The sequence below is a fragment of the Rhinoderma darwinii genome, chromosome 7 (assembly GCF_050947455.1).
Source record: "Rhinoderma darwinii isolate aRhiDar2 chromosome 7, aRhiDar2.hap1, whole genome shotgun sequence".
NCBI classification, from domain to species: Eukaryota; Metazoa; Chordata; class Amphibia; order Anura; family Rhinodermatidae; genus Rhinoderma; species Rhinoderma darwinii.
Genome location: NC_134693.1, coordinates 121,399,074 through 121,407,754, shown reverse-complemented (window position 1 = coordinate 121,407,754; position 8,681 = coordinate 121,399,074). Strand labels below are relative to the sequence as shown.

The following is an 8,681-nucleotide window of genomic DNA, read 5'->3' as shown; positions in this document are numbered from 1 at the left end:
TTCTGGAAAAAAACAACCAGAAACGAAGCTGCTCAGCACTCACACGAGCGCTTCTGACGCTTAGTTATAGCGATTGGTGGGGATCTCAGTGTTTGGACCCCCCCAATCAAATCAAAACTTCTGACATGTCAGAAGTTTGTTGAAGGTTTAGTTACTCTTTAATTGACATACTACAAATTTTAAAGTTGCACCGCAGAACACTTTCCTGGATGACTTTTCTGTGATTATTCTGCAAGGTGGGCATGGGATTTGCCAAATCTCATTCACTTTGCTTCTACTGTAAATGTTACGGAATTTCTGCACAAAATTCCGTTGTGAAAATTCTGCAGCGTTTACGCAAAGTGGGAACCCGGCCTTACACTCCATCCCTGCACTATCTCATCTACATTTAGGGGTTTCATTTTCACCTCAGGCACAGTAAAAATTGAAAACACCATTGACTCTCCATTATGTTCTAGACTGGTGGTTCTATTACTGTTTGCAGCCATTAAAAATCTATATATCTAAATGGTAAATGACTCTTTATGTATCATCTCTATCTATTTATCATGGTGTGTTGTCCCGCCATCTCTCACATCTCTGTCATTTTTATTAAATATCTCATATATAGTGACATGAGGGGAGAGCCCGCGCTGCGCGCTCCCGTCTCCTTGCTGCCCCCTAGCGGCGGGCTGGTGTAATCGGGCCCGGAGCATGCTGGGAGTGTTGAGTCATGGGGGCTATCGGCTCCCGGCTGGGGGAGACGGTGTGAAGAAGACAAGGGTACAAGCGCTGACCTCCTCCCCTCTCACATCGCTCCCCTTAGACATGATCCGGGGGAAGCTCATTACAAGACAGAGGCTGGGATCTCATCCTGGGAGAGGTGAGCTGGGCGTCTGTGTGTGTGCAGCAAGGGTCGTCCTCATCCTCCCTATAATATTCTTATAATAATACAGACTCAGCACCAGGAGGCTGACAATGTACTGGAGCAAGTGCACAGTATCAGTGCAACATCTGATTGTCATTCTCCCCTTGCATGAATGCTACACAAATCATGGACAGTCACATCAGGCATTTAAATCCTTCCCTATCCGCATGTACACACCTCTGATTTACATGATACACTTGTATGGGGTTTCCCTGTGCTGTGTGTATGTATATATATATCCCCTATGTATGTGTATAATATTGATATATTGCATGCTCAGTGTATATACTCTGTATAAATCTTGTATATACAAATCATATGCCATAATAAATTCGTATAATATTGATCAGCCTTATTCCTTATATACTTGTCTTCCATGTGTACTATGCATGACTGGATCTCAGCCACCGGTATATGCAACCTGACATAATTATATATTCCCTGCACCTCTATATACACAGTATACATACACAGCATTGGATACATTGTGTTTACAAATAGAGATACATTGTATCAGTGTCTTGATAAAGTTACTAAATATTTCCCCTATCTTTTATGTCTCTTGCTCTGGCTTTTATTACTCCCTTGGTGCTGCCACTGCTCATTTATATTTCTGTCTTTCTGTCTGTCTCCAGTTTTCTTCTTGTGTGCTATTTGGTTGCTGTTTTTGCTTTTCTATTTTATATGTGTAAGATCTTTTAGTAGATTTGTTAAAGAGATTTTTTTTTTAAATATTTTATGGTACCCTGGTTTACCTGCTTTTGCTTTGGTACTGGGGTAATGTCACATGTTAGTATAGGGTACATGCCTGAGTGATTCGCCTCTCACATGGTTTCATGCCCACGTATTGAGTATATGGAATTTTCTTTACTATATATATATATATATGTCATAATGTAATATATCTTATACTGTATTTGCAGTGTATTGTGTCCTATAGAGAGGTTTTCGTCGAGCAGATTTACAGTTTTTAGTACTTTCCCTTTCTATTACCATCTCATGATCTTTTGTAGGTTCACCAGGCTGTGGTTGCTGGTCCTGCAGTTTGTATGGTAGTTATAGCCTAATTTTAAAATAGGGAATTTTAATGTGTAACATCATGAAACCTTGATCCCTACATATATGCAGAATTGAGGGCATTTCAATTTTTTCATAATGGTCCGAGGCTGTGGTGTGCAACCTGAAGCAGTTGCGGCACTACAACTCCCAGCATGCTGTGATAGCCGACGTTTCCCAGGGCATTCTAAGTGTTGTAGTTTCATAAGAGTTGGAGGGCCACAGGTTGCACACCACTGATCTGAGGACTATAGGGTGGCTATCGTGTGACTCGAGGGGTACATGCAGCTTGCAGGCCTTTTTTGTGTGGTTCCCGACTCCCCCACCCCATGACAAACAAGTGTCGAGGATTTAGTGCCCTGTTCCAGAACGTCATACATCTGCCCTGATAGAAGAGCGCAACCATAGATTGCTTTTGCTCAACAGAATTTGCCAGTGCTGATCTCTAACCATAGAGAATGGAACGAGAAGTGGCTGCTGATTTACTGCTAAAATGTAAGTTAACCTGTTAGTAGACAGCAATGCAGGACCAGGGAGGAGGCAAATGTGTTGTATTTTAGGGGCACTGTGTCTGGTGCATTTGTACAGGCACTGCTGTAGTAGTAACTACTCTGTGGGCACTGCTGTGTAATTATTGTATGGTCACTGCTATATGTTTGCCTCAGCTTTATGATTAATTCTTTGCAGTGGTATTAACCAATGCCTGTAGATGTTATTACCGTTCTGGCACTACTATTAGGCCTACAGTACTAAATGGGCACTGCAGTGTGATATGTCAGCAAGGTGGCACCACTGTGTAGCTTCTATGTGGGAACATTGTGCTGTGAGCCCCGTCATTTAGAGCAATGCAGGGAAGTCATTGGTGTCATTAGCTCAGGAAAACTTTGAGACATTTCAATTGCGATCAGAATGAAGTTTGGTTTTGGAGGTGTGACCAGGATAATAAGGGGTGGAGCCAGGGCGGGGCTTACATCACAAATATCTGTCGCAGCATAAGATTCTCTGCTCCCCGATTGAGGCAACTGATCAGGATCTAGTTATTAATATGGCTAAAAAAAAAAGAAATTAGTGTCCACCCCTTTTAGACCTTTACTGTAGTTTGTACTCAAGGAGTTTGGAACTTCTGGTTTTTCTACTGTTTGTAGGCTGCATTTAGGGTTAGGCCTCTTTTCCAGAGATTGCCGAGGACACAGCTAATTGACATCTGTAACATCCCTAACACGTCTCTATGACATGTCAAAAGTTGTATAAAGGTGAACCGTAAGGCCATAAGGTGAACCATTTGCATATTTCAAATCCAACACACGTAATTACTAAATGAGTCACGGCAGAAATCCAAGGCATTTTTGGCATGGCTACCCCACGGATGTACTGCAGGTTTGCAGCAGATTCGATTGCGGATTAGCCCTATTGCCGTTCAATGGGGCTAATCCTCGGTTTTTCTGTCCGAAATATTTTTTTTTTCTGTTGTGCGGACAAAAATAAAATAAATAAAATAAAATTTCCGTTAATGGGGTTGCGGAAACCTCATTCACATACATGGATTGTGATCGGATTTCGGCACAGAATCCCTATCAAATTCACCACGTGTGAACAGAGCCTCAGGCCTTATTCACACGAGCGTATTTCACGTCCGTGTTACGTGCGTTAAAAAAATGGACGTCACACGGACCTATGCAATTCAATGGGGCCATTCAGACATTGTGTTTTTCACGCAGCGTGTGTCCGCTGCGTGAAACTCACTGCACTGCATGTCCTATACTTGTGCGTTTTTTTCGCATCACACACCCATTGAAGTCAATGGGTGCATGAAAATCACGGACAGCACACGGACGCACATCCGTGTGCTGTCCGTGATTCACGCAACAGTTGCTAAAGAAATGATGAGAAAAAGAAAAACACCTCCTTCAGTTTATTTGGCTGACGTAAAAAACGCATGACATACGGATGACATACGCGCATAAAAACGCAGACTCGCACTGTACACAGATGCCACACGGAACTGCAACGCAAGAAAAACGCTGCGATTTTTACGTGCCAAAAACGGACACGTTCGTGTGAATAAGGCCTAAGAGTAAGAGTATTGATTCATTTGAATTTCCGCCTTGTAAGTTTAAGGGTATGTGCACACAGAAAATAAAAAACGTCTCAAAATACGGAGCTGTTTTCAAGGGAAAATAGCTCCTGATTTTCAGCCGCTTTTTTAGCCACTCGCGTTTTTCGCAAATTTTTTTTAAAGACTTTTTTTGGAGCTGTTTCTCTATAGAGTCAATGAAAAACGGCTCCAAAAACGGCTTAAGAAGTGACATGCACTTTTTCGCGGGCGTCTTTTTACGCGGCCGTTTTTAAAAACGGCCGCGTAAAAAAGCGGTCCATCGGAACAGAACCCGTTTCTCCCATTGAAATAAATGGGCAGATGTTTGGCTGCGTTCTGCTGCCGATTTTTCGGCCGTTTATGGCTTGAAAAACGGGCGAAAATAAGCCGTGTGAACATACCCTTACATTTCAGGTTTTCAAAGCTGGACGTGTGTGAATCAGTTTAAGGGCATGACCACACATGGCGGAATTCCTCCGCAACTGTCCGCATCAATGCCGCACAGAATCTGCGTTGCAGATTCTGCAGCGGATCTGCACAAAATGTGCAGAAAATTGATGCGGACTGGCCGCTGCGGACTGCAGGAAAAGTGCTTCTCTTCTCCCTATCAGTGCAGGATAGAGAGAAGGGACAGCACTTTCCCTAGTGAAAGTCAAAGAAATTCATACTTACCGCCCGTTGTCTTGGTGACGCGTCCCTCTTTCGGCATCCGGCCCGACCTCCCTGGATGACGCTCCAGTCCATGTGACCGCTGCAGCCTGTGCTTGGCCTGTGATTGGCTGCAGCCGTCACTTACACTGAAACGTCATCCTGGGAGGCCGGACTGTAGACAGACGCAGGGAGTTCTCGGTAAGTATGAACTTATATTTTTTTTTACAGATACATGTATATTGAGATCGGTAGTCACTGTCCCGGGTGCAGAAACAGTTACTGCCGATCGCGTAACTCTTTCAGCACCCTGGACAGTGACTATTTACAGACGTCTCCTAGCAACGCTCCCGTCATTACGGGAGCCCCATTGACTTCCTCAGTCTGGCTGTAGACCTAGAAATACATAGGTCCAGCCAGAATGAAGAAATGTCATGGTAGTAAAAACAATACGCTCCGCAGCACACATAAGATCTGCGGACTTCATTGCGGAATTTTGACTCTCCATTGAAGTCAATGGAGAAATTCCGCCATGAGTCCGCAACCAGTCCGCCACTGCTCCGCAACAGACAGAGCATGCTGCGGACACCAAATTCCGCTCCGCAGCCTATGCTCCGCAGCGGAATTGTACGCATCGTGTAAACGAACACTGCTAAATTAAAGTGAAAGTCAATGGAGAAACGGCTCCGCTGCGGATTAACGCTGCGGAGTGTCCGCAGCGGAATTTAAGTGAAATTCCGCTATGTGTGAACCCGCCCTAATGCTGGACTGGCTTCATGAGACCAACTCTTTTAAGCTATGGTCCATGTCGTGATAGAAATGTAGTTTTTGCTGCAAATTTTTGCAGAATTGTAGCAAAATGGTGCAGTTTTGTCGCGGTTTGCAAAAAAAACCACTCATTTTGATAATGACTTGTGAACCCAGCCTTAAAATGTTGATCAGTCTGACTTTAGGAGTCCAGTCATTCCTATGCTAAAGAAGGCTTGAATTTACACCCGGCAATAACTACAAATTTTCAGTATTTAGTATAACATTAATTTCGACCACGATCACAGTAATATATAGTAAATATAAAGTCATTTCTAGTAAATAGAAGCCATTAATTTAGGCCATTTAGATGCAGCGATTTAGGGGTTGGTATTATTTGGTTTGCATTCACAATCGTACTTAGTTTTCACAGTGAGAATAATTTTAGTTCATTGGGAAATTGTCATCTGCTAAATTTTCCTACAAATAATTGGTCATTTGATGACCTAAACTGCTTCAGAACCTCCTGCCAACAATAGTGTCAGTGACTAGCTATCGACCATTAGTGATGATGGCGGCCGTGCCCTCAAGGGGTTCTGCAGCATTAAGATGGGTGTTTTTTTTTTATGCAGAATTCTCTGTCACTTCCCACAGACACAATGTAGCGAATTAAAGAAATTACATTTATAAGGGTCACGTCAGCTCTTTCCTGACTCATTCTCCAGTTCCATAATGCAGAGAATATTTCCTCCTAATCAGAAACACTTATCTCCCAGCCTTGCAAGAAATCACGTGGACATTTAAATAACATGGGGTGAGATGTGACTATACGTAGACTCTCTTATGGGTGGCCGTATTCAACGCTGTTCTTCGAGGAGGGGATGATTGTGCCGTACAGTATATACATTGCAATATAAAAGCATTCTACCATGTGTCATTGATGCAACTAAAAAAATCTAAAATGAATACCATAACCTGTCAGATACTATGTAGCTATATACATGAAAAGAGGATAAATGAACATAAAAATAGCCGGATGATATTACTTGTTTTGTGCATGATGATTCTTCTTGGAGAAATATGGTAGATGCATTGTTTAAAGGCGTTGTCTGATTTGTATAACCCCCTCCATATACACGTACATTACAATAGGAAATATTTATCAAAAGAAAATCCCATAAAAATAGTGTAATATGAACTAAAACAAATGCTGCGAGTAACATGCGACTGCTGTAACAGTTTTAGAAAGTGGTGCATAAAATGGGTGTGGCCGGGCATTGTGTCAAATTTATTATGGACGTACCATAATTCTTTGCTGCAAAATATTGCCATACATGTAGGCCAGCCATGAGGACGTATGGAAACCATGCACTCTAAAGTGTTATTCCTATGACACTATTCATAGAAAATGTCCCTATGAATGCAGGGAATAATAATACACATTTTCAAGCCAGAGCAGGGAATGTATATTGCTCGGGAAGACTGCTGTTGCAGTACACATTGATTTATATGGGCACAATGTAATGCTTTACTTTCCCTACAACAAAAATTGGCGCTTTCCCAGCGATTCCTGTGGTGATAACAGCTATTCACAAAGGACCTGTATCTGGGAAAGGTGACGGTGGGCAACCTCTTCAAATGACATTGCTCTTTAAAACACAATGGGTGAGATTTTTTATGTAAAAAAAAAAAAAAAAGAACTAGAACAAACAAAAACAGTGATGTTGCCCATGGAGAAAAAACAGCCAAAAGTAGTAGCCTTGTTGGTTGCTGTAAATTTGTGCTAGTTTTATCAAACTACCTCCAGTGTTTTTGACTATGTTCGAAATGTTTAGAGAGATGGAAACCATGTCGGATCCATTGTACGATGGATCCAAATGGCGACCGAGGAGCCCATTGACCTATAATGAGGACTGTTGTGGGTTCCATTGGGGTTTCTGTTAGTGGCAATAATAGTGCATGCTGCACTATTCTTGCTGTCAAAAGTGACGGAACGTCTAACGGAGGCTCCTGATGTCTATGTGAGCAGAGCCTGAGGGTACACACTATGAAACAAATGTGTAAGGGTATGTTCACACAGCTTATTTTCAGCCGTTTGTCGGGTCGTAAACGCCCCGAAAAACTGCTGAAAAAACAGAAGCTGAACGCCTCCAAATATCTGCCCATTGATTTCAATGGGAAAAACGGCACTTCGTTCCGAAGGAGCATTTTTTTTTACGCGGCCACTTCTTGGGCTGTTTTTGGAGCAGTTTTTCAGTGTGTCAATAAAAAAACAGCTTAAAAAATGGCCGCAAAAAACGCATCAAAAAAGTTTGCTTAAAAAACGGCTGAAAATCACAGGCTGTTTTCCCTTGAAAACAGCTCCGTATTTTACAGCCGCTTTTTGTTTAGCATGTGAACATACCCTCAAGGTGCTACAAAAATTCAGCAGGGTTGATCGAGACTGGACAGACACTGGCAAGGGGCATGATGAAGTGTGGAAAAGCAAAAATGTAGGAGCTATAGAAGACCCTCATGTAAACCAAAGGAAAGCTTCTCGAGATAGGTGTGCGGAAGAGGGGAAACTAGGAAATAAGATACTGAGACTTTGCCTAATAAAATGAGCATGTGTATTCCAAGAAAAAATATATACACCCTGTTGAAAAGAATATCCGAATTAACCTTGGATCTCTAAGACCAGTATAGAAACACTTGGCCATGGAACTCCTCTGTGACTACCAATATGTTAATTTAATAATGGTATATTAATCTATACATTTTACACAAAAGTATGCCTTATTGAGGTCAGCATTCCATACTGTCATGACCCAAGACCTATAGTTACTCTGGTCATAGTTCACAAAATTTCTGCTGCAATTGATTCGGTGGTAGCCAGATTAGATAACATTGGCCATACTGGGTGATCAGCACCAATGGTTTTAGTTTAGTGTTCTGAACACTTAGAAGTCTAATTGTTGTTGGGTATAAACATGGCACATGAGGTAGGCAGAGTAGGTGGCTGCCTTGGGTGCCATTTAGGAAGGTGGGCACAAGTCATGGACTTTAAAAGTTGAATCAGCACTCTACCTTTTAAAATTCTTTGTACAGCCAATTGGATGCTGCATCCCAACTGCTGATAGTGAGATAAGATAGATAGATAGATAGATAGATAATGATGAGCGCTTCCCTTCAGTGTAACAGGAGACTATTTCGTCCATCTTCAGGCACAGATAGGGTGCGAATTCAGAA

The 8,681-nt window shown here is 42.2% G+C and overlaps 1 protein-coding gene across 6 annotated transcripts in view; it reads left to right on the top strand.

Annotated features, from left to right (window-relative positions):
• Window positions 1–705: 705 nt before the first annotated feature.
• The window catches only part of ERC2 (ELKS/RAB6-interacting/CAST family member 2), a 670,240-nt gene continuing 662,264 nt past the window's right edge, over window positions 706–8,681 (top strand). For all 6 annotated transcript variants that reach the window (XM_075833908.1, XM_075833906.1, XM_075833904.1 and 3 more), the window contains exon 1: window positions 706–862. The gene's annotated coding sequence lies outside the window, so the exon portion shown is untranslated. The remainder of the gene's footprint in view (window positions 863–8,681) is intronic.